The sequence below is a fragment of the Tenrec ecaudatus genome, chromosome 13 (assembly GCF_050624435.1).
Source record: "Tenrec ecaudatus isolate mTenEca1 chromosome 13, mTenEca1.hap1, whole genome shotgun sequence".
Taxonomy (NCBI): domain Eukaryota; kingdom Metazoa; phylum Chordata; class Mammalia; order Afrosoricida; family Tenrecidae; genus Tenrec; species Tenrec ecaudatus.
In genome coordinates this window covers 76,710,348-76,735,376 of record NC_134542.1, presented here as the reverse complement: position 1 = coordinate 76,735,376, position 25,029 = coordinate 76,710,348, and the positions used below count along the sequence as shown (strand labels likewise).

Genomic DNA, 25,029 nt, shown 5'->3' with positions numbered 1-25,029 from the left:
CCATGTTCATATGAAATAACATCCTACGGTATAGAATATATCCTGAAGAGTAGGCACGTCAGGGCTGTGCACAAGACTCCGAAAAATAACATTTAGCCGAACATATGTGCCCATGCATACCTGAGGAGGCTTCAAAATGTTCATGGAAAAATGGAAATAAGATAAAGGAATTTTTCCACTACTTCTTAAAGCCCTTTTGACACTCATGAATTTATTTGGTGGTAACTTATTTGCACGTTGTTATTGCAGTATATGCTTATTAAGGTAAGGCTGGATACATTGAGAAACTGATTGAAGAAAACTCAAAAAGAAGGAGAGAACCTTACATAAATTGTAGATGTGGAAAGCTAAATTAGCTTAATTCATGGTCACCAGCATTAGCTTAATCAAACCCTCAAATAGCCCTAAGTGATGCACTGCAAACAGGAAAAGAGACATTTGATTACAGTACATGGAAGCAATCGGAGATACAGGGCTGTGGGAGTCATTGATGGGTAATAAACTTGAAGATAGTTTTATCCCACCGACATCAGAAGCATTTAGAACGTTCTTCTGCACCGCCTGGCAGAAGAAGACATCTGGTAGTAATAGACACACCGAGTGTTTCTGGTGGGAGGAGAGAGGCACTTCCTCAAGTACTGGCAAGTGTAATGACTGCAAGTCGAAAGAGCTAGAACAAATATTCTAACGATAGAAAGGGCTTTTACCTTTTAGTTCTAATAAAGCAAAGTGTATAGACTGCTTAGGATCTTGATGAATCAATGCCTACACTGACTTGGACTTAGAGGAAACACAGAAACACATTGCCAAGGACCGAGATCTAGAATAATCGTAACACAAATCAATGGAAAGCCATCTTTATTAGTCTTACCATGAATGCCATTCACGTCATTGCAGATTTAGAGTCACTTAGAGTCAGATTTTTGCTTTCTTACAGCATCCAATCTATCAACACACAGACCTTTATCCATTCCATCAGCAGCAAGTGATCTAGGTCCCCATCCCCCAAACAACAACATCCATTGGTCCTCATTTCCACTGCACTGCCTTAGAGACTACAGTCTTCAGCCTGGGTAACTGCAATCCCCGTCTCCTTCCTGGCCTCACTTTTACTCTCCCCTTCCTCTATACCATTTCTCACACGGATCAGCCACAGAAACTGAACATGTAAATCAGAGCATATCATCAGGTCTCCCATGGCTTTCCAATTAATCTAGGGAAAAACAAAGCTCATAATTATAGCATATAGAGATCATGTTGTGGTCATTGAGTATGGTTTGACTTCACACCTATTCCCACTCATTATGCTCTAGCCCAATAGCTGTTCTGCTCCCGACGCATGGCAGGCCCACCTCCTGACTGTACACATGTGCTCAGCCCTCTCCTTGATCGCATTTCTCTAGCTCAGCTGTTCTCAACCTTCCTAATGCTGTGCCCTTTAATACAGTTCCTCATGTTGTGGTGACCCCCCAACCATACAATTATTTTTGTTGCTACTTCATAACTAATTTTGCTACTGGTATGAATCAGGCGACTCCTGTGAAAGGGTCGTTTGACCCCCAAAAGGGCTGCAACCCACAAGTTGAGAACCACTGCTCTAGCTTATCAATGGCTGGGGGCACATCATGGAAATACCTATCTTTGACACTCAGACCCCCCCGTAAGATCAATTTATAAATATATTTACATAGCCTTTGTTGCATTTCCTGAAGTTGTGTTCATTTTCTCTATTTGTTTAGTCTTGGCTACTTTCTCAGAAGAGAATATTAGTTCTAGAGAGAAGAAACCCTCCTTCACATTTGCTTCTCCAGAGCTTATAACTGTGCCCAGCACATAACAGGGTTATGACAAGAGTTCAATTTTTTTAAAGAAAATCTCAACAACCTCCAGTAAGTTCTAAGTGTTCCTATTTCAAAACCCCATCCCTTTAAAAAGAACATTTTATTAGAGGCTCATACAACTCTTATCATAATCCATACATATACATACATCAATTGTATAAAGCACATCTTTACATACTTTGCCCTAATAATTTTCAAAGCATTTGCTCTCCACTTAAGCCCTTTGCATCAGGTCCTCTTTTTCCCCCTCCCTTCCTGCTCCCCACTCATGAGCCCTTGATAATTTATAGATTATTATTTTGTCATATCTTGCCCTATCTGGCATCTCACTTCACCCCCTTTTCTGTTGTCTGTCCCCCAGGGAGGAGGTCAAATGTAGATCCTTGTAATTTGTTCCCCCTTTCCACCCCACTCACCCTCTATTCTCCCAGTATTGCCCCTCACACCCCTGGTCCTGAAGGTATCATCCACCCTGGATTCCCTGTGCCTCCAGCTCTTATATGCACCAGTGTACAACCTCTGCTCTATCCAGTCTTGCAAGGTAGAATTCGGATCATGGTAGTTGGGGGGAGGAAGCATCCAGGATCTGAGGGAAAGCTGTATTCTTCATGGGTACTACATTGCACCCTGACTGACTCATCTCCTCCCCTAGACCTCTCTGTGAGGGGATCTCCAGTGGCTGACAAATGGGCTTTGGGTCTCCACTCTCCATTTCCTCCTTCATTCACTATGGTATTATTATTTTTTTGGATGATGCCTTATACCTGGTCTCTTTGGCACCTCACGATCACACAGGCTGGTGTGCTTCTTCCATGTGGGCTTTGTTGCTTCTGAGCTAGATGGCCACTTGTTCACCTTCAAGCCTTTAAGACCCCAGACACTATCTCTTTTGATAGCCGGGCACCATCAGCTTTCTTCACCACATGTACTTGTTCACCCGCTTTGGCTTCAGCAGTTGTGTCGGGAGGGTGAGCATCGTAGAGTGCCAATTTAATAAAAGAAAGTATTCATGCATCAAGGGAGTGATTGAGTAGAGGCCCATCCCTTTTTACAAGATAAACTGAAAAAAAAAATCCTGTAGAAGTAAACAGCTACACACCTTGTGGAAGATATAAAATTCAAAGCAAACTATTCAAGGTCCTAAATAAATATCAAGTTTCTTCAGAATGCTGTAAGGCACTAATATATATAGTTGCCAGGAAATGGCTGAACAACTCACTCTTAATGAGCTATTAAGATTTAAATCGTAGGTCACGTAGTTCCGTCATGTTACTATGTCAGAAATGAAAAGCTATAGATCCTTGAACATCACATAACATCTATAGAATATATATCTTTGACAACCATTTTTCCTTGTTATAGAAGTAGTGAAGAATCATTTCCTTTTTGATTTATACTCACATGGTACAACCACCATGGAAAATAAATGGTAGAACATTTTCTTAAAAAGTTGGAAATAGAGATTCAAATAATCTAGCAATCCCAATACTTTGTAACTGTCCTAGAGAAATAAGAGCAAGAACACAAACATATATACACACTTGTCTTAACTGTAGCGTGATTTAGAATAGCTAAAATATGGAAACAACCAATGTGTCCATCAATGAATGAATGAATGAGCAAATGAACTGTGGTATATATGCATATATATACATGATGGCATACTAAGCAAACTTTAAAGAATAGTGATAAATCTGCAAGACATGGTTTAACATGAACGAACCTCAGAATATTGTGCTAAATGTAATTATTCAAGCACAAGTGAGCAAATACACCATGGAAACTACTATGATTAAAAAAGGCAAGAAAAGGTTTTTACACTAAGAAGAATATCCTTTGATGCTTTACCAACAGTGGGAGGGCAAGTGAGGGCATATCAGTAACTAGTAGGTAAAAACATATCTCAGAATGAGTAGACAAATAATATATGAATAAATAAATAGGTGGGTGTGTTAGACAAATAAATAAGTAAAATGGCATTGGTTGTAAAATATAAAAGAGCGAGAGAAAGGGACAAAGAATTAAATTATTTCTTCCTACTCAATTCAGAGTGACACACCTGTTCTTCCTGTTAGCATTCATCTCTATTTCTCTCGTCCATTACACTCCAGTTGCAACGACTCAATGTAGCCAGTTTTTCCTAGCTAATTAATGATTCCTGAGACACTTGTTAAAACAACTATGCATATCAAAGTAATGGTTAAAATCTCATGTTGAACTGGTGCATTTCAGTCTACTTTTAGTTGTTTTTTTGATATTAAATTAGCCAAAACATGAAGAGGAAAGAAAGAATTAAAAAGCGGCCTGAAGAAAAGCAGTCTTATCCTTTTCCATTTAACAAAACCCAACAAAGAAATGGTTAAGAATAGCGTGCTAGGGTGGTGAGGTGATTCAAGTCTCCCACAGCTGAAAGGTTCTTAATTCAGACTTGTGCTGAGTTTCCCGGTCTATTCCTAGTCTCTTGATAGACAAAGGTTTCACCCACAATCTGCAATCAGCACTAGAGTTATATTAAGGCGAGGAGGCTGGTGGGTTTGTAAGCACATTGGCAAGAAAAGGGGTGGAAGCCATCCAATCCCAGGAAGACATTGTTAAGAACCAGAGGGTCCGGCCTAGTAAATATAGTCCGCAGACATGTGTGTGGGAGGATGAAAAAACAATGAGCGCACTAGTTTCATCGGGGTTTCTCCATGATGCTTCTCCCTACAAACATCTGGAGAGCTTTCGGGAAATAGACTCGTGGCTCAGGGCAATGGTGACGCTTAGACATTTCACAACCAGGGCAGGTGTAAGGACTTAGGTGATGTGAGCTGTTTCATGGAGGCCGTGGAAACTGCAAAATAAAAATTAAAAAATGGACTAGTCAATGCTCAATTAGAAATAGAAATGGAAATGGTCTGTTTCTCCCGCTAGTGACCTTTGAGTTCTCTGAATGTCAAGTGGAGAATGTACTACTCTACTCACATATTGATGTTAAAACAAAATGGCAAGGTTTCGTTTCCTGGCTCCAATTTAGTAACTATACTGCATCCCCCATTTACCTAGTTCCTGTGGAGTGGAGATGTGCAGGCTGACAAATAGAAATGCTCCTTTCATTTTGATTTCAAATTATGATTGTGTCTTGAGTTTCTCATCCACTAACACTGCATCAGAAACAAATTACGGGAGATTCAGAAATGAAATGAGTGGCGGCATCCTTTTTCCTATCTTCTGGGTTTAGATAGATACCTCTGTTATCCAACTAAAATCATAGCATTTAAATTACTAAATTACATCAAAATAGATAATATCACTAATTGTCTCTGTAAGAGAACAGATAGTAAATGTTTGAGATTTTGTGGGAAACATACAGTCTCTGTCACTGCATAAAAAATAGATCACAACTCTTTAAAAATGTGGAATCCATTCTTAATTTCAGGGCCATTCAAAAAACAAAAAACAAAACAGTGTGACCAAACATTACAGGAGCCTACCTCTTTTGACCTTTGGCCTAAGTAATGGAAATCATATTTTAAAATGTACTCTGCTTTAATCAAATAGTTTCAGTTATCCCAGTCTATATAAAAGAAGAATAATTCCAGCAGACAGAATTGACAGGGATCCTGTATAATGGGAAAGAGAAGGCCTGATCCTTCAAGAACCGCAGGTAAAGCATTTCCAAATGCCTGCAGTGAAGTATAGCAAATGTTAGGGGGGGGGGGGGGAAGTGACCTAATTTAACATTGGTAGAAGTTTCTTTTGCTTCCAGAAAAGGCACCCAGTGTAATTCTGAAATGCCATCTTCAATATTGTCCTTTGATTATTTGAGCTTGTGTAGGCGGGGCAGGCATCAGAATTGCCACTTCTCATATGTGATACTGTGGTCTCCCATCTTTTTCCTCCTGCTTTCTGGCCCAAACGTCAGTCTTGATCAGGGAGAAAGACAAAAATAGAGCCATGGGCTCATTTGACATTTTTTCCAGTTCTGCAAAGCTCTCATTTCTAATGGAAATGAGGATAATTTATCTACTGTCTTTGTTTATAATAATACTTGTCAAAGATCCAATCTTAGAGCCAAGGAAAAATCTTTGAATCAAATTATCTTTGAACAAATCAGTTTATATATTTACTGACTCAAAATATACAGGAACAAGAAATTGACTATTACACACTTTCATTCAAACCTTAAGGAGCCCTGCTGGAATAGTGGTTATGTGTTGGGTTGCTTTCTGCGAGGGCAGTAGTTCGAAACCACTAGTCACCGTGGAAGAGAAAGAGGAGGCTTTCTAGTCCTGTAAAACAGTTCAGTCCCCCAAATCTGCAGGGGCAGTTCGATGCTGTCTTTTAGGGTCACCCTGTGTCAGAATCAACTAGGTGGCAGTAAGTTTGAGTTTAATTGTTTGCTTTTTAATTCAAACATTATATATGCTCATCTTGGCATTATATTTATCATCTAGCATTTGCTCGCTAATCCCACGTAGGAGCAAATGAAAGGACTGTAACATAAATAGGATTATTTAGTGCAAAGAATCCTGTCTCTTATGACATTTAGGGACTAAATCTGTCCTCATAAAGCAACTATCTTTGGATGTATAGTATATATGGTAATTCATCATGTACTAAACTAGATTTGTAACTTGGGAAGCCCTTTCGAAGTTTAACGGCGCTGATACAATCCTAGCACTGTCTTTCAAAAGAACACGCTAGTTTGCCCGGCAGCACGTGAAAATCAGTGAGCAGCTTTCCTGGGATCACGGGATTTGTGCAATGCTTCAGCCATCTTAGTCAGCGTCCATCTCTCTCTCTCTGTTTCATGTCCCACTTCTCAAGGGCAAACCCAAAGCAAGGTTATTTGGTCATGTACGTCATAGGCATGTGGGAAATGAAAGGGGAATGTTAAATGAACCAAGTTAAGTGAACCTCTTAGAGTATCTTTCCCTTGATTAGCAGAAACCTGGGTGTGTATTCCAATAGTCATTGAATAGGTATGTCAATATCCCAGTCTGGGCACGCTTTCGTAGAGAGCCAACCACTTGACCACCAAGTCCCTGTACAACTAGCCCCGACGTTGGCTTTTTTGTTCCAGTATCGATACAGTCATTTATAAAAGTACCAACATTCCTCTCATGGTCAAGGGAAAGCTTCTGAAGGCACCAGGCCGCAAAGGTGAAGTGCTCAGAATCTAATTGGTGCTAGAGAGACATTTAAATATTGGTTGGAACATCAAACATACTTTGAGGTAAATTTAGAAGTCACCATCTACTTCTTCTTTTGTTCATAAACTGAGGATTTAATAACAGGGGTGGAATCTTGCACACCAAAAAGTGTTATTTGTAAGAAATTAGGAACACAAATGATAACAAAATCCCTTTAATTACATGAAGACTCGTGTAAAGGAGGTAATGTGTGATTATCAGCTACAGATACCAAAAGGTACAGATTATATATATATATATATATGTATATATATATATATATATAATTCTGAAAATTTGAAGTGTTACAAAGATTATTTCAGAGTGGCAAAATATCTCTCTCTCAGCATTTAAGAAAGGCAGTCTTTACCATTCACGGTAGCAGTTATATACAACATTTAGGGTATGTCTTTTATGTATATTTAAGCAAACTTAAAATCTCCTTTCCTGAATGATGGAAGAAAGAGGAGGCTGTTTGCTCCTGCGAAGGCTTACAGTCTCTGAAGTGCATGGGGTTGTCGAGCGTCACGATTGACCTGATGGCAGTGCGTCTTGCCCTGCACGCTCCCCAGTGAGTCAGCTATTTATTTATTTATCTTATGGCACACTAACGCATAATAGGTGGCTGTCAGTCCAGATATTCATAATCAATAAAGAGAGTGCTACACTTAGTATGTCAGAGTAATGGTTCCATCAAACTAAGTAAAAATGTCTTTCTATTATTCACGTTTCCTGGGTCATAGAAAAGACCGCACCGTTTCTCCTGCTTTACACAATAAGCGTTTTGTGTGGCATTGGCCTTGCTGAGCACTGTTACATGTTCTTGGTGACGCTCTCCATGAATGGCATAGGTTCCGGGCCGTGTGATGAGCTCAAAGACAATTTTATAATTTTGTAGCAGCCATAAAAACCCTGTCATCATTCATTTTCTAAGTTTATAACATGAAACCATTTTTTAAAAATAACACTTTTTGTTTTAGAGAAGAAAATGAAAACTCCACATAAACAGAAGGGGCTTCAAAGAGTTCCAGGAAACATGTAATTAAAAGGTAATTAAAACTTCCCACGAACTTTTTGAAGCAGCCTTCTGACCTCACCCCTGAGGTCACAGGATTTTAGGGCTCGCACGGTGGGACCTAAGGGAAGATGTAAATTTAACTAGCCAAGATTGATGCCTTCTGTAAGAAATAAAGTAGTGACATTAAGTTAGCATTCATAGTCTTCCACGTATTAAAAAGATATAAAGGCCCTTTATTTCTGGTCCAGACGCAGCAATTTAATGTATTTTCTCTTCATTTCTCTTTAGATTGTGACCAGCTTTGCGTATCTCCAAATTATTTTCAATTAGCTTCTCCCAGCATTTTCTATTTTCTACCCTTGTGATTGTTGCCATCCTGGGTCTCTGATTCATTTCCAGGTTTCTTAAGCCTCTCTTAATGTACAAAACTTGTTAAGTAATTTGGAAATGTTTCTTAATGATTGCTCTACATTTTCATTTGTTTATGAATGAATTTATATACTATAATTAATGCAAGAGTATATCTTTCATGAAGTGCATATTGCTCTGCATGTCTTAGTGGCGTAATCCAGAATTATGGCAATATTGACCAAAATGTAGCTTAGGATTCACTAGTTAACAAGGAGCGCAGTGTTTGAGACATTTGAAACTTGATTGTGTGCAGTCTGAGGTCTTTTCACTAGTTATATTGCTACACCAGCTGACTCTAGGGGACTCAATTTCATTTGCCTCTAATCATTTTTCAAATTGTCAAGGTCATTTTTAATTCCCCTCCTGTCTTCGAAGGTGCTCACCCATACTGATGATGTGGGGTACTTGGCAAACCTAATGACTACTCTTCTCCTGCTCACTCATCATCAATCACACACAAAGCTGCTAAATGCACCCAGGACTGAGCTCTGCAGAGAATCGCCTGTGACAGACACAGGGGCAATGGTCTTATAGGATGTTATTTTTAGACTGGTGATTGCTTTTTGTCCACACTAGATCTCAGAGAAAGAAAAATAGAAGGTTCATTGAATTAAATAAGCTCAAGCAGCTACAGAAAGGTGATTATCAATAGGTCTGGTGTTTGGAAATTAACAAGCGTTTACACTTGCCTTTATATCCACACACAGACAAAGCAAATAATTTTGGGTGGAAGATTTTGTCTCTACCCATTTTACTGTCTTTTTGAACTGTATGACATCACCACATTGCCTAGTGTTTAGGAAGATTTTGTCTTTCCTCTATGCAGAGAAACTTTGACAACTCTTGAAATGCTGTATGAATTTTGTGTTCAGTAGACATGACAAAGAAGTATACAATGTTTAACTGTCAGATCTATATTCCCAGTTCTAAGGTAGTGTTGTTGTTCCAAAACATACCATATAGGCTGAAGGAAATTAAATTTTATTCTCATATAAGTCATAAATTACTTTCAATAGAGAAACACTACATTTGAAGAATCTCTAGCTCCAAAGCACGTGCGTTCTTTGTCTCCAAATGGACAAATCAAAGAAGTGGTATGTGACTTTTTAAAAAACAAGCGACCATCTAGCTCAGAAGCAACAAAGCCCACATGGAAGAAGCACACCAGTCTCTGCGCTCATGAGATGTCAAAGGGATCAGGTATGAGGAGGAGTGGGGAGTGGAGACCCACAGCCCATCTGTAGGCAATTGGACATCCATCCCCTTACAGAAGGGTCGTGGGGAGCAGACACGTCAGTCAGGGTGCAGTGTAGCAACGATGAAACATACAACTTTCCTCTAGTCCCTAAATGCTTCCTCCCCCCGCCCCCCATCATGATCCCAATTCTACCTTACAAATCTGCCTAGACCAGAGGATGTACACTGGTACAGATAGAAACTGAAAACACATGGAATCCAGGGTAGATGATCCCTTCAGGACAAGTGGTTAGAGTGGAGATACTGGGAGGGTAGAGGGAGGGTGGGCTGGAAAGGGGGAATGGATTACAAGGATCTACATATAACCTCCTTCCTGGGGGACGGACAACAGAAAAGTGGGTAATGGGAGACGTTGGACAGTGCAGGATATGACAAAATAATAATTTATAAATTATCAAGGGTTCATGGGGGAGAAGTAGGGAGGGAGGGGGAAAATGAGCTGATGCCAGGCTTATGTGGAGAGCAAATGTTTTGAGAATGATGAGGGTAATGGATGTACAAATGTGCTTTACACAATTGATGTATGTATGGATTGCAATGAGTTGTGTGAGCCCCTAATAAAATGCTTTTAAAAAAAGAAAAAATCATTTTATTGAGGGCTCACACAACTCTTATCTCAATCTATACATACATGCAAATGTGTCAAGCCATTTGTACATTTGTTGTCATCAGCATTCTCAAAACATTTGCTTTCTACTTGAGGCCTTGGTATCAGCTCCTCATTTTTCCCCTCCTTTCTGGCCCCCCTCCCTCATGAACACTTGATAATTTATAAATTATTATTATTTTGTTATGTCTTACACTGTCCAATGTCTTCCTTTACCCACTTTCCTGTTGTCCATCCCCCAGGGAGGGGGTTATATGTATATCCTTGTCATCGGTTCCCCCTTTCTACCCCACCTTCCTTCCACCCTCTAATATTGTCACTCTCATCACTGGTCCTGAGGGGTTCATCTGTCCTGAATTCCCTGTGTTTCCAGTTCCTATCTGTACCAGTGTACATCCTGTGGTCTAACTGGATTTGTAAGGTAGAATTGGGGTCATGATAGTGAGGAAGGAAGCATTTAAGAAGTAGAGGAAAGTTGTATGTTTCATTGTTGCTATACTGTACCCTAACTGATATTTATTTGTGTCCCTTTACTTTGTCCAGAGCTCTGCTTAAATTCCATCTTTTACCAAGATACTTGCTGCTTACTTAAAAATATTGCAATACCTCTTCTTCTTACCTAGCAACTATCGTGTTATCCAAGATCTCACATTTAACCAAAGAATGAAAAGAAAAATTTACCATAAAAAAGCTACCATCCAAATAGTTGGCTCATTGGCATGAAACTATGAGTGTGACAAACACATTCGCAAGAATAATTCACTTAAGGCAGGAGCTAAAGAAAGTCCCATTTTCACTAGGGAGTGGTTCCTGAATCAGATCGTTTCAGGAAGAAGACAGGCATTTCCCACGAACTATTGCTGTCGGACTCTATTGGAATTACTTGATGCTACTTCTAGTCATAATACTTGTACCTCCCATCCAACAACTGGATGGGATCATGAAAATAAGATATTTGGCAATTGAATAAGGGGTTCGGTTATTTTCCCATCCAACTGGTTTAAAAATTAGGCATCTCCGCAGTAGGAGTAAGGGGTCTCACTGATGTCAAGGAAGACGAGCCAGAAGTGGAATGTGTCCTCTGGACTCTGAGGTCCTTGTGGATTGAACTCTCTTGATCAGAAAGACAAAGTTCTGACGTTACGTGAATGGAAGAAGCACAGTAGCAGAGCCAAGCACACAAGACAGAGAGGTGGGCTTCTTGAGCCACTGTGCAAGGAAAGCTGAGTCCCTTCAGATAGGAGACTTGCTTGTGCAGTGGAAGGCCTCCAGGCCTTTAGTGAAGAAGTGAGGTGCGCAGCCAGACAGAGCTAGAGATGAGGACCTCCAAGCCGAGGGCCTCCAAGCTGAGACTTATGATGAAATAGTGTAGGTTTTCAGACATTTATCAGCAGCACTAAGAGAGGTTTATAACGTTGCCCAAGCAGGCAGAGGCCAAGGGGCTGAGGGGCTAATAGGCCAGAGACACGGCCAGAGAGAGCCATGTACGGATGCTCCTAATTGAAAGAACAGTATCCTGCGCATCTTGATTCTGAATTGTTTCCTATTAAATCTCCTCATCACCACAATAATCATGAGCCGGCTCCATCACTTCTGTTTGGCCATTTCAAAGAGAGACTGGATTTGTCAGAAGTGATAAAGCGGTTGGAGGGTAGATGCATGCCTGACCTGCCCTCACAGATGGAGCCAATGTTGAGTGTGACTCTCTTCCCTTATTGTGAAGAGAGAGGAGGGTGGTCCCTGCCAAGACACAATGATTACAAACTCATATTCTCATTTCAACAAGTTTTCCAATGAAATGTATGTTTCTCATGCACAGCTATGGTATATATATATATCACTATATATAAAGAAAACAAACTGTAAGGAGTAGCTATGAGCATTCTCGTAAATCTAGTATTTGGTTCAATATGGATTGTCGAAAGTCCTTAATTTAAGGAAACTTTAAGGATGAACATTGCCTTAGAGAAAATTATGGGTACATCTAACCTCACGCTGTGATTTCACCTCACCTCAAATCTTTTTGACCTTTTGACCTTATTCTTAAAACTCTCAGACCTAGCGCATACCAGCTCCTTTCTTCACGTGTGGCCTTGAGATTTTCCTTGCCTTTGGAAAAACAAAACAAATGCCCATCATCTTTACTTGAGAAACAAGAAAAATACATAAGAAGAAAGGAAACCTTACTAAACTTTTTTTGATATTCAAAAGAGCGGAGTCTCAGGTATAGTGTGTCAGAAGCAAGTATCTTTGCTGGGCTACAAATATAGTTCTCATGTGTCTCTCTTTGTAGTCAGCAATGGTGATGCATGGAGGGAAACAGCATCATTTTACCAGGAATTATTTCTATGCACTCACCCTAACGTAGCCTCAATTCCTGCTATCAATATTTTTATAAACTACAATCATTTATTCATGACCAACTCTTTTGTTCCCACAAGATAACAGAAAAGTATCTAATCTTACATGAAACTGCAATGAGAATTGGAATGAGCAAATCTCTCTGAGAAGCATTTTGGGGAGAGATGGAAAGTGGGCAAACATGCCAATCTCCCGACATCCTTGGGTGGCTGAAGTTCGGCACAGGCTTTCCCCCGCCCTAAATTATGATCAGAGCGTGTGGGGGCTCGGTATGAACAGGAAGCTACATTAATGACTGTCACAGATTATAGGATAGGTTAGAGTTCCCCTTTCTAGAGGCAGATTGGGTTCGCTTTTCATTTGAGCATGCTCTGTAGCTATGAGAAGGTAAGTAACTCCAAGACTCGTTGAATCTGAGGAGGGCACTTCTTTAGCAGCTACCAGTCCTGTAAGGGTTCCGTGACAAGCCAGGCACAGACGCCTAGAAAGTTACAACGATGAATATTCGGGGCAAAGAATACAGATGCCTGGTTCTCTTTTCAAATCAGCAGGAAAACAGAAAAACCTATATTCTTCTGAAAGATTTTTCTTTTCTTTAGATTACTAGCTGCCTTACAGGTGATAGAAGTGAGCACTACAATTTTGATTTAATGCAAATTCCACAACTATCATTTCTCTGATGGAAAACCTTCTAAATATAAAAAGACATTCTGTTGCTTTAAGTTTTAGTTTTCAATGTTGATCTTTCCCCCTTGAAAGTTTATGCTATGCCTGCAATCGAGTCAGAGAATTGGTTATCCTTGCTATTGAAGTAGATTCTTGACTGAGTCAACGAGACAACTTCTACAACTACCACCAGGGAAATACAGCATGTATATATATGTATATATATATATATATGTAATATATATATATATATATATATATATAGAGAGAGAGAGAGAGAGAGAGTTTTTATTCAAAGATTGGACAAACCATGATAATTGTTTAAAGTTTATTCCATTTTCCCAAAACTCATAAACTTTTTGTTAGCATGCTATCTGCCTTCTTAATAAATTCTAGATATAGTATGTTTCCTATTTTATTTGTGTTGGAAAAATTGTCATTTTGTTTAGGACAGAGTTTAAGATCCATGGCTGACTACACAGTGGAATTATCTACCTTTCTTTTTTAAAAATTCCCATTCACTTGGTTGAAATTCTATTCGTACAATTTAATGATCTGATCTATGAATCTTACTAATCCTTTGGGAGGCTACTGAGTAATGTGTTTTGTCACACATCATGGGATATGTGAGTGAAGAGAAAGGGCCTATAGTATGTAAAGAGAACTGTCGTTGCACAGGATTTCAGTGAGATGGCTGATATCAGAATACGAAAGTAAAGCCAAATTAAAAAACAAAACAAACAACTCAGGATTGGATTTTAAAGTGGTAAATCCTCCTGGAGTTATAAATCCTCCTGGAGTTAACTGACGGTAAATTAAAATTTGATTAATTTTTTAAGTATTCATCTAGTTACAAACTGGCATTGACAACTCTCAACATAAATTTCATTAAAAAACTTACTGGTGTACTTTTTAAACACTAAGTTCTATTGATCAGAAAAAGACTAAACTTTAATGGAGTACATGAATAGTTAGTACGAGAAGTACAAGCAGCTTAGAAACATAAAAATCTTCTAGCTCATTATTAATCATATTAATGTAGCATTTAATAAGATAACCATTTTCTCCCAGTTATGACAACGAGATTATTATATGTATTATTGAGAATTTAAGTCTTGAATATTTGAGCAGAGTTATTTTATCCTTTATGAGAAGATATCTTTCAAAATAATTTTAAGTTTTTAGATTTTTATTTAGTAATTTTCCTTCTAGGAATCTTTTTTTTAATAATCAAAAATTTAAATAAAATCCTAAAGCAAAGATTCTCCCTGCAGTACTATAAGTAATAGAAAATATGGTTAAAAAAAGCCTAAACATACATCAATAAAAATGGATAAAAGTTATGGTGCAGTCACAGTTTGAAATGTTATGTCCATGCTAGATTTGCATTTATTTATGTACTAATGGAGGTAAACAGGAAAGTTATATAATACTCTCATATATAGAATAATCCCAATTAAAATATATACACAGACTCATAAGGAGGCTAGAAATAAATGGATCAAACTACTAATAGTGATTATATATTCTTCCCACATGTTATTGTTCCCCATATAGACATATCGGTTGCTTGATGGAATCCTGAGCTGTGGGCTATGATCATTGCCATGATGTAGTAAATGCATATGTGATTACTAATGTGCTTTTTAAATCTCTTCACTTTGCAGTGAACATATATTCATTTTATAACTAGAAAAGCGTTTTAAAAATGTGTGGAACATTGTCTTGTTTAAGCCACAAAGATAGTGTTTTACATCCTGATTTGGTGAGTAGCGGCTTGGTCTCAGTGAGCGGTCATCTAAGGTGCAATTCCTGGCTTTTCTCGTCTGGAGGAAGAGCAAGCAATGAGCACCGAAGACACCCGGAAACAAGTAGTTTAAAGGACTGAAGAAACACACACCAGTCTTCACAACCCTGAGGCCAGAAGGCCCAGGCGGTACCTAGCTACCACTAGCAACTTTTCTCAAAGAGATCACATTAGAAGGCCCTACACAGAGTGCTGAGAATATACAACAAAATACAGAATTAACCCCAAAATGTCAGCCTAGCTGGTCATAAAAGCCTAGTGACTTTGGGCCTTAGTCACTCTTCCGCAGTGGTGATGCACTGACTCCCATGGCTTAATTTCCAGCCCCAAACAGGCAGGTCTATAAAGGGAGCTATCACACTAGTGAGATGCACACACCTGAGAATAATCCACAATTTGAAATCAAAAGGGCAGCATTTACGCAAGAAGTTCAAAAAGGTGAGGAAAGAAGAGGGAATGGAAACAGAAAACATAGGAAGGAGAAAGGATAAGTAATGTTTCACCGTGCAGATTGCAATCAATAAGATGAAACAAAATGTGTTGAATGGAAAACTGGTCTGCTCCATAAACCTTTATCCAATTCCCACTATAAGGTATTCAAATAAACACACACACAAATATGTATGTGAAAAAGAGAAAAGTTGTGATTTATTACTGAATTCACAATTTGAACCAAGTAGAAATTAATAAATAATATCACAACATAAATCATATGAATTAATTTAATTAATAAATTATATTTTAGTACCTTAATTAAACCTTATTTAAGTTGGTTATAAATTCTAAACTCCTTATAGCTTAGATAATTATTTATTTAATGCATATTAGCTTTTTTACATTTATATACTTTTGAATCAAAATGTAAGATTTTAAAATACTACAGTATACAAAAAAAGGAACACCGATCTTCAAATATAAGAAATTCGGTCAGTATATATATATTCCAACTGACTGAATTTCGGTATATGTATATATGTCTATATGTATATGTGTGTGTGTATATACACACATATAGATATACTTATAGAATTGTACAACTATGGATTCCAATGCTCTGTGGCATTTCTCAATTTACAATTCTGATTTACTCCTTTTTTTCTAAAGCCAATAGATATTCTATACCTATTTTTCTTAGATTAAGTCTGTTCTGTTAGGTGTCAAATATAGTACTTGTGTTTGTATTGGGCTGAAAGCCTTGAACAGGAGCCATAATTTGAATATGATATTTGGAGTCCATATGTTGACATATATGCATATTGTTGTTGGGGCCATCTAATCAATTCTTATTCAGAACAATCCTTGTGACAGAAAAGAATTTCCCCATAGGGTTTTCTTGACTGAAATTCTTATAGAAACCCATGATTAAGACTTTGTCCTGTGTAGCCACTACCCATGAGCTACTGAAATGAATGACCGTGGGGATAGGAAATTGCTTTGCACTCTAGCAGGTAAGTATTCTAGTGATAAATTGACGGCATGAGTAGCCGAAGAAAAACCGAGAGCCCAGCATAATCAGGTACTCAGCTTCAAATAACGTTTGGTTTCAACAGAATTGAACGTCAGACATTGGACACAGGATGCTGGGAACCCTGGGAAGAAACCAAGGCACCGCTGATTCATTTCAGCTGTGCGTAACTTGGACCGTAGCTTTGCACCCAGAAATAATTTCCTTCTCCTTATCTGATATCCTTGCCTCCTAGAGGGAAGTGGAAATTTCTTGGTGCACCTATCAGGATTCTTCTTTCCGGTCAATAATCACCAAACCAGACCCACTGCTATCGAGCCCATTTGGACTCACAGTGACTTTCTGGGACAGTAGAACTGACTGCCCCTATGGATTTCTGAGCGTGTAAATCTTTGGGGAGCAGCAAACCTCTATTCCTAGCCTGACTTTATTCAAATGGACTCTTCTGGACTCTCCCAAAGCATCCAACCATTCTTACTCTGCCTTTCATCGTGGTGTTCAAACGAGAAGAATCGTACTTGTGACAGAAATGGCGGAGCAGTTGAGAACTAGTCCAAAGGAGGGTGGTTCGGTTCTAAGCAGGTAGAATTGCAGCAAGTTGGGATGGACTCGCGGGCCGCAACAACAAGAAGATCATTTAAGGTTGTTTTCAAGCCAGATTGGACGGCTCTTGGTTTCCAGGAAAGGAGCTGCCCTTCCTCGGACTTCTGGACCTCGACAAGTGCCATTTTCCTTTGCGCACTCACTGTCTTCTCTGATCCAATCCAACTACGCCTCTACTCCATACGCACACACACCTGCAAGTCTCAGCTGAAGCGGCACTCCCAAGAAGACCTCTTGCCTTCTCTCTGTGAGGCAGCTGGGCACTCTCTTAAATGTTCTCTACTTGTCCCTTTATGGACTCTTAATTGTTTGCTTCATCATCTCTTTCTTCCACAAGACGGACCTCCATCATTAATGAATAAATGAATGGATTTCTCAAATATTTAACTTTTCTTGCATGTCGGGTTTTTTTATATGTAAGGAGACTGCAGCATTGTAGAGTCTAGGAAATGTCCAGTTTATTTACTAATTTTTAGCCTGCTACTATTTATTGCTTTAGATATAACAAATTGTCAATAAGTATTGAATTATTCTGTTTGAAAGTCTGGATTGGATTTTTTCCCCTTTATATTTCTGTCTTCATATGAAGTCACAGAATTCATCCCCAGAAGGGCCCTTAGCGATCACTTAGCCCAACCTCTTCATTGATATTTCTTTTGGATTTCACTGTGAATGTATTTTAGGTATTTTGTCCCAGAGGCAAGATGAGTTAGTTAAGGGGAAAAGTGCTAAGACTGCATAAGTGAAGTTAAGGCAAACTTTTTACTGCTCTTTTCCCCTTTCAATGGAGATTTGGTAGAAAGTCGAGGAGAGCGGCAGGGAAAGTTAGGGAGTAGGTTAGCAACTTCCAAAAGCCAGTCACTGATGGCAACTTGGAAGGCGGATTCAAACTTGTGGATGGGACTATAAATGGGGGCAAAAGGGGCTATAAAACTCTGGGGCAAATTTGGGTGTGGGATAAAACTGTGAAACGGCTATGGCTCAAAGGTGCCTGAATCCAAATGTAATTTGTTGTGTTCAAAGAAGGCTATCCTTAGCACAGTTCAGATTCTAAATGGTCTTTAGAAGAATGGAGAGCTTAAGGAATATTACACTCAAGGTATGCCTCGCCTCTCTCATCAGACTTTTATATAGCAAAGACGGGTTAAACTGAGCACCGGATGAACTTGGAAGTAGCAACCATTGCACCGCATACAATATTTGGAGAAACGGTCAATAGAAATTGGATTAACCTTTCCATGCAATACTCATACTTAATTTAAAAAAAACAAACCTTCTTGGAATTTGTATTATAATACTGACCTGAGACTCTCTGGGAGCTGGAGAATAGCACCATCTGATTGCCTGGGAAATATGTGTAATATTTGTGTAGGTGTCATGCTCTATTCTTGCTGTTAGTTGCTGACCATTGGGCTGCTCCGGACTCATGGAGACCCCACGCACAACGGGATACAGTGCTGCGCCATCACCTTGAGCACTTGCCAAGAGGATTCTTGTGATTGCTAGCATTTTCAGCAGCTGAATTTTGAAAGTGAACCCCCAGACCTTTCTTAGTTTGAAAGCTGTTCTGAAACCTGTTCGACATCAGACCAATGTGCAGCTCTCATAGACAGATGAATGGTGGCAAATGGGAGATGTGTTGGCTGGACTTGAACTGGGGCCTCCTGCATGGAAGACTCAGAATTCTGCCTTTGAGCACTCAGTGCCTTGTACGTAGCTAATGTTCTTTCTTCTCGGCAGTTTTATTCTCACTGTTGCATTGGTAACAAAGGAAGTGGGCATTTAGTTTCACTGTTTTAGGTTGCTTTATTTATTTCTTTTCACACTTTATCCCCCTATCATTTGGCAGCAAATCCGTGGTTTCACCACCATCGGCAGAAGGGAAATGAAAAGGCAGTAGGTAAGTAACATGAGCAAAAGTAAATCTGTCTCCTGAATGTCATGCTCCAGCTCTCAGCCCAGAAATGGGAAGGTATGTTAAATAAACGAGGCAAAGAGGGATTTCAGATACTGATCCCTCTAGAGACCTCTGAGAGGAAACCACATTGTCCCTTACCAATTAAGAGCGTAGCATACATTATAAAGTAAACATTCAAACAGAGAAGTCAAGCAGAGGAAGGCCCGAGGTTCCATTTTGCAAGCTTTGTTCAGTTACCTTAGGCATGGGTGTTACTTTAAGAGACAGCAGTCTAAATTTGATACTTGCTGTATGCTTTTCTAAAAATTTTATTTTATTTCCCCTATCTGCATTAGACATGCAGCCAGGCCGTGCTTCAAACTGGCAGCTAGCTCAAAGACTCACAGGAATGACCCTTTGACACGAATCATTTCATAGATGCTACATTAATCGGTCATCAAACTGCAGAGAGGAGACAAACAGTGCTGGCAAAGTGAAAGCCATTATTTATAACAACAACAACAACAAATAATAACAACAGATTCTCATAGGGGAACCATTTGCTTTTCTCAAATTTACCATGCCCATTCTTATTTACTGGGCTGGTGGACCATGGTTCGTGTCACATGTTTCCTGTATGTCACCGCTGCCTCTGTCCCTGAAAACTACCTGTTCCCGTCATGCTGCCAAGAGAGCGAGGTGGACACCTGCATAAGGCGAACTCAGGTGTCTGCTCTAGTCTGGTAAGTGTTACAACTCTTTTGGCTCTTCCAGGCTCACTCAGAAGCAGGCAGCACCTCTGGTAAGCCTCCTCCCTGAAGGCACTCTGCCTTCTCCATATGGTCAGCAACTCCACCAAAGCCCTTCGTTCCCACTCTCAGTTTGATTTATCACTTTTCAGGATCTAGGAGGTTCTCAGCACAGGAACCCCAGGTCTAAAGGTCATGATCTTCTTCAGATTCCTTTGTGGTCATACATTCTTCAGAATCTCTGTGGGATTGCCCCTTAAATCAGCCAAGCAGGATGGCAAAACCAAGCCGTCCCCTAGCTGGACCAGAAGGTGCTCCATCTTTTGATCGATGAGGTGGATTTTCACACCACTATTTGCATAGAAACGAAAGCACTCCCTTGCAAGATGGTGGTCCAAAGAGTCATTCTGTGGGAGTTGCAAGAACATGGCCAACCCCGCTGTCCTGGTTAGAATGGTCCACATGAAAGCCATTGATTGCCCTGTGCCATCGACCTGTTGTGTTGGTCTAAGGAGAACTAGTAGACAGAGAGACAAATAGGAATTGCCACAGAGGCTTAGCGGCATCTATAGAGTCCAGACAGACAGGGTGTGGAACTGCATTGGCTCTGACATGGCGTCTAAGAGTTAAAGCAAGGGGAGCAGATCATGGCGAACAAAAGATATTGCCAGTGACATGAGCAGCCACATAATGTCACAGCTCCAGACACTGACTCCTGCTCTCTGCTGTAAAATTGAGTAAGAAACACTCTATTCTCCGATACCCAGATGCCGTTTTAGGGAGGAACTGAGAAGGTTATAGTGCGCTCAGAAAATGAGATGTTAGAACATGATTTCCGAGATAGAGTGAATATTAATGAATGAGACTAAAGAAATGAGCAGATCTGAAACAAAAATCGAACGTGTGAGGCATGAGGTGAATGTCCCATCGTCACTCAGCAATGGCTGCACAGTCCGTGAGAAGGAAGCAGTTGTAATGGGAGAAAAGGGCTTGTGTTTTCTTTGCGCATGGACACATCCTGCGAGAGAAGCCTGCAGCTTTTGTTCACAATAAGTATAGGATTTGTGCGGAGCACTCATGTCCTTCCCAGAGACAGCGACAGGAGCAGAAATCTGAGGGTGTCACACCACTGTTGAACTGAAGTCTGGCTCTTACCTTATTGTCTTGCGGTCCATTTTGGGGTGAGATAATCCAAGAACACTTTACAAAGGAGGCAGAAATTGAGCTGAGTCGTAAGATTTTAAACAGATGGAGAAAGGCATTGTAGAAAGGTGGGGTCTGACAATAGACATGTGGAATTAAACGCACAAGTTGTGAGTCACTGAAACCATAGAGCCGTACTTCAGTTTCCCCAGATGGCACAGCAGGTGTGTTAAAGAACCCCACGAATACAAAGCACCTAGAAGGCTGCATGAAAGACAGGAACTACCCATTTGTCGCTCTTGGAACTGAAGTTCCAAGAAAAGAGAAAATAATCAGAAATGAAAAACACAAAGAGAATGCTAAAATCCTGTGCAAATGTTGATAAAGACACACTGGCAACCCTGGGGATCTTACTAACTCACAGGGGACTGTGAGTTACTCAGGCTTATGATTGACAGAACCAAACACTATCAGGACCCATGAAGATGAGACCCTGGTGAAAGAGAAGATTTTGGGAAGAAAATAAAGCAATGTTCCAACAGCCACTCAGTGGGAGAAGGATGCAGCCGTTTGTTTCTTTAATGCCAATGGCATTTCAGACCCCCTGGGCCCGTTCTACTCTGTCCTACAGAGTTCCATGAGTCAGAATTGATTTGGTAGCCACGTGCGTGGTCCGCATTGATATCCTTCCACAATATTTGGCCAAAAGCAGAAGGACATTTGAGGATTTCCACAGATACAGCCTTGCTAGGCATCAAAGGCCACACGTACAAACCAAAACACAAGGGGAATCTGCAAAATGCTCAACTAAAATGAGATCCACAGAATACTAAATTATTTTCTTATTGAACACATTACACCAATGAAAATAATTAAAATGCTTTGCATAAGATAGATTTGAAACATAGCAAAGGGCAATATATTTTTCAAAGACCAGAATTTAAAATATTCTCTAGAAATGAGAAAGGATAATTAAAGTTTGAGAGTTCATGGGCATTTTACACAGCAGATGAGTCAATGGGACAACTAAGAAACAAGTAATCTGTAAGAGCCCCAAAAAATGATTTTTAAAAGTAAAAAAAAAAGAAACAAGTAATCTGTACTGACTGCATTGCCCAGCATTTAACACAGACTCACGGATGAAAAATATGCCAGAGAGTTTTTGGTACTGAACGGCTAAATGAGAAGCTTTAATGTGGTTCTAATTGGGATACTGCCATTTAAAACATGATTGGATATAGTGAAAGCTATTAGAAGCAATCACCATAGATAATTTTTTCAGCATTAAAATGCAAGAACCACCAACTCTAAGGAGACCAGTACATTTCAGTCAAGTAAATAAAAAAAGGAATTCAGAGCAAGACATAACATGTCACAGTGAAGTGGTAAAAAGACAATCTACCAAAAGATTTCTAAAGCAGACTGAGAGAATGGCAATTTTTCTCAAAAGAATGTTACTTAGAGGGAGTACACATCTCAATAGCATTGATAGAAACCAGAAGGAAGTAGAATAATTCCTTTAATATGTAACGAGGAAATAACTGTCACACAGACGTTATTCAAGAAAAGGGAGGGAGAGCATCTTAGTCAAAACAGCACTAGGGATTAGCCATCAACAAATCCTCAGGGAAGGAAAAATGCTATTGAATTTAAACTTTCTTTTTCTGGTTCTCAAGTGACCTGCCCCCTGCCCCAGCCCCAAAGTGCCGGAGTAGAATGTGCTCCACAAGGCTAATGATGCTAAGTTCGAGAAGTGGACCACCTGGCGTTTTCTCCCAAGAAGTCATCTGTAAACTCAGAGCACCTTCAACCTTTGGGTTGGCAGTTCCAGAGCATCGGCTCTTTGCACCACTTAGGCAAGCCCTACGTTCCACAGTATGGTGACGATGAAAAGAAAAAATTAAAAAGGGGAGCACCCTCCCCCCAAAGAAAATGAAATAACCAAGCATAAGAAAAGCACAATGCAAATAAAGAACAGACTAAACATCTTCCATACTTTTTTGAAGAAGAATGGGCAGGCTCTTAAAAATTAAGTTGAGCTTATCATCTTGCTTAGCAGAATAATTTGTTCCAAGGCAGACATACACTAAAGTATTAGTTCACACACTCTCTTGGACTAATAGCATTTAAAAAGATGTCTACTCCTCTTCAGAACGCCAACCACTTCTAGTGTGTCGGAGAAGGGCAGATCTGAACAGTGCCGACAATGGTATAAACATAAGATCACACGAATGGGTAGTCCAATTATGTCCACTTGCTAAGCAGTTTCAAATGCTGACTCTGCATGGTGGTAGTTACCTCACCAAACGGCAATAGCGCATCATTCACTTACTTGCATCCGTTCATGAACGACACATGGAGTAGCACTACTCTTACGACAAAAGGATAAATTAAAAATAATAAATAACACCAAAGAATGAGAGAGAGGGAAAAAAGACCAAGAAACTAAAAAATGGAAGGATATTAAAATATAACAGTATTCAGTGAGGAAAATGAGTGAACGAGAATATTTGTATCAAAATAAATATATCTAAAAATACAGATTAGTGAATGCAAAAATGCAAGGTGAAGAAGATTCCATAACATATAGTATGATTTCAGAAAAGAGAAACTAGCGAAAAGGATATGATAGTTTGTGGGGAATACACCCATTCGTTTTCAAGTTGCAAAAGCAGCATGGTTGTTCTGGCCCAGGGGCAGCACCGCCCGCGCCGGCACAGCCTGATCCACGCTCCGCTGGCGCTCACGGTTGTCGCCCTGGCGTCAGCATTCCCGAAATGGAAACGCCGGATTCTGCAGTGTCCACCTCGGAGTGGCGGGAAGAGAAAACAATACAAATGGGGAGGGTCCTTAAACTGTTTTTGTGTTGTTACATTCTTTCAAAGAAGTAGCAGTTTCCAATGCGTCCCTTATATTCTTCACAGCCCTGCATGCTTGGACTAATTCACGATAAAATAAAAAAGGATATATTCATTAAAAAATATTTCCAATGGAGAGTTTAATATTATGGCGATTGGCTTACAATGTCAGCAGTCATTGTTCAGACCTGCCATTCTCCAACATACTTAAAGAACTTTAGTTTTCACTGTTTGCAGACCTTCCAATTGTAGGATATTATTACCAGATTTCACCTCTCCGGCTAGTATAAATGCATCACCCGTGGCTGTGGGTCATTTCAGCCTCCTTTCCTTCAGTCCCACGTTTACACAAAACAGGTATTTCTTTCCAAGCCCCAGCACGCAGGCAAGCCGTCACCAGCAGAGAATTTACTTGTAACTTGTAATAAGCATAGACATTTGCTTTGTGTCCCACACTGTGAACCAAGCTTCATGACTCTAAACTTTTCCTCTTCTTATTCAGCACTTCAAGCGCTGTCTTCAAACATGTTAATTGTGTAGACACAGGCAACTGCTGTAATCTGCCAACTGTTTACACAGAGGAAAAGACATTAAAAATATATCACTCAAAGGATTCAATTAACAACTTCCAACTAGCTAGGATTTGCCTCAGTGGTCAGGGGGATGGTATCTTTTTTATCAGAGCCTCTGGGGGCATAAAAAATTTATTAAGGTGCTCAAATGCTAGGTTGCAGTGCAAAGCCATAATCTTACCTTAAGAATCATATTACCACCCATGTCCATAGAAAGTATTATTCATCTATTGTTACTTTTAATTATAATTACTTATCATTTATGCAGCACTATCTCAGTGCAGCAGGATTTAGAGCCATTTTATTTATTGTTAAGCTAATAAAGCAATGAGGTTATGAAACCCTCCCATTGTTTCACTGTATTTTTTGTTCTTTTTAAAAGATTATGATGGGCAAAAAGCCCTATCTCTGTGAGAATGTTTATGAATGCAATTATAATTCTGAATGGCCATGCAGCGACATACAAATGGCCCATACTTCCATAGTCCAGCACAAAAAAGCACATTGTATCTCCTGAATTGCTTAGTAAATAGTTTTCAAGTAATTAAAGAAATAATTTTTAAAATTTCACACTAAATTAAAATTATTTGGAGAGAACCA

General features: G+C 39.6%; 1 protein-coding gene and 1 pseudogene across 1 annotated transcript in view; one reads left to right on the top strand and one right to left on the bottom strand.

Annotated features, from left to right (window-relative positions):
- KCNH7 (potassium voltage-gated channel subfamily H member 7) overlaps positions 1-25,029 on the bottom strand; it is a 503,315-nt gene that overhangs the window by 247,118 nt on the left and 231,168 nt on the right. The window lies entirely within an intron of this gene.
- The window catches only part of LOC142424728 (UAP56-interacting factor-like), a 53,155-nt pseudogene continuing 47,845 nt past the window's right edge, over positions 19,720-25,029 (top strand).